General features: G+C 31.7%; 1 non-coding gene across 1 annotated transcript; it reads left to right on the forward strand.

Annotated features, from left to right (window-relative positions):
* The first annotated feature begins 1,666 nt into the window (after positions 1 to 1,666).
* LOC117195567 (U6 spliceosomal RNA) lies at positions 1,667 to 1,770 on the forward strand. The gene has a single exon (XR_004475298.1). It is a non-coding gene; the product is annotated as a U6 spliceosomal RNA (small nuclear RNA).
* The last annotated feature ends 456 nt before the right edge of the window (positions 1,771 to 2,226 follow it).

The raw sequence follows: 2,226 nt of genomic DNA on the forward strand, positions 1-2,226 counted from the left end.
ACCACATCTTCTTTATCCATTCATCTTTCTATAGACACATACACTGATTCACATCTCAGCCACTGTGAATAATGCTGCAATGAACATGGAACAGCAGGTATCTCTTCAATATACTGACTTCATTTCCTTTAGATATATGATCACAAGTCAGATTGCTGGATCATATGGTAGTTCATTTTTAATTTTTTGAGGAATCTCCATACTGTTTTCCACAATGGCTGTATCAATTTACATTCCCACCAACAGTGCACAAGGGTTTCCTTTTCTCCATATCCTCACCAACACTTATCTCTTGTCTGAGAATGCCCATTCTAACAGATGTGAGATGATACGGCATTGTGATTTTTATTTGCATTTCCCTGTTGAATAGTGATATTGAGCATTTTCTCATATACCTGTTGGCCATTTGTATGTCTTCTTTTAAGAAATGTCCATTCACATGCTTTGTCCATTTTTAAATCAAACTATTAGTTTTCTTGCTATTGAGCTGTTTGAGTTTCTTATATATTTTGGATAGTAACGCCTTATCAGATGCATGGTTTGTAAATATTCTTTTCCCATTCACTCTGTTGATGGTTTCCTTCACTGTACAGAAGCTTTTTATTATAGTTTGATGCAATCCAATTTATTTTTGCTTTTGTTAGTTGTGCTTTTGGGGTCATATGTAAAGAAATTATTGTCTAGATAAGTGTCAAAAAGCTTTTTCCCTGTGTTTTCTTCTAATCGTTTTACAGTTTCAGGTCTTACATGTAAGTCTCTAATTAATCTTAGCTTGATTTTTTTATATGGTGTGTGATAAAAGTTCAGTTTCATTCTTCTGCATGTGGATATCCAGTTTTCCCAGCACAGTTTATTGAAGAGACTGTCTTCTTCATCGAGTGTTCTTGGAAGAAAATATATGGATGTATTTCTGAGGCTCTCTATTCTGTTCCAATGGTCTATATGTCTGTTTTTATGCTAGTACAAAACTGTTTTTATCACTATAGCTTTGTAGTGTATTTTAAAATCAGGTAGTGCGAGGCCTCCTGTTCTTTTTGCTCAAGATTGCTTTGGCTATTTGAGATCTTTTATGGTTCCATATAAATTTTAGAATTTTTTTCTATTTCTGTGAAAAATGCCATTGGAATTTTGATAGAGATTGCACTGAATCTGTATATCATTTGGGTAGTATGGACATTTTCACAATATTAATTTTTCCAATCCATGAACATGGGCTATCTTGCCATTTATTTGTGTCTTCTTCAATTTTTTTTATCAATGTTTTATAGTTGTCAAGTGTACAGACCTTTCTCTTCCTTGGTTAAATTTATTACTAAGTATTTTTCATTCTATTGTAAATGGAATTGTTTCCTTAATTTCTTTTTTGGACAGTTGTTGTTAGTGTGTAAAAATGCCACTGATTTTTGAATGTTAATTATATCCTGCAACTTTACTAACAACAATTTAAAATTTTGTAAGAATTTATGAAAATCTTACTTTGTGAAATTTTAATAATTTTTGTTTAAATAAGAAAAACCTTTATTTGTTTCCATTTTTCTGATATGCCTATAAATCTGCAGCATTACTAAAAGATTACTGATAATGATTTCACAGTTGTTCTTTCATTACAATGAGATGTATTTCAGCTACAGCTAAAGTTTTTAACTAATTTAAAGCACTAGGGTGCTTACTTTAATAGCAAATATACTAAAGTTGGAACAATACAGATATTATCATCCTGTGCAAGGATGACATGCAAATTTGTGAAGCATTTCATTAAAAAAAATTTTTTAAGTACTAGGGTACTCTTACGTTACCACCATAGGTATATTAGTGTTCAATTTCCTATAAAGCATGTGTGTTCCACACTTTCTGGGATGAAAATCATTTTCTCTGATAGAAGAGTCCAATCCAGTTTAGTAATTCAATGGCTCTGCTATCCCTATATCATCTACCCCACCCCTACAGGATTCTTGTATCTTCTTAGCAATTCTTTTGCCAAACCAAACTTATACAAAGTCATTTTAATTTTCTTTAGCATTTTTTACAATAAATTGTTCTTCTCTTTAAACTTCCTAGATTATACTTCTATGCCTCTCTCTTCTATTCATTTATCCAATCATTATTTCCCAAGTGTGTACTATAGTATGGACACATTTCCAATGTTTTGTATATGCCCTTTTATGATCTGACAGCTATGCTCAAACTTCCCCAGTGTTTAACATCTGTTTATATTCTCTCTATAGA

The sequence above is a fragment of the Orcinus orca genome, chromosome 4 (assembly GCF_937001465.1).
Source record: "Orcinus orca chromosome 4, mOrcOrc1.1, whole genome shotgun sequence".
Lineage (NCBI taxonomy): Eukaryota > Metazoa > Chordata > Mammalia > Artiodactyla > Delphinidae > Orcinus > Orcinus orca.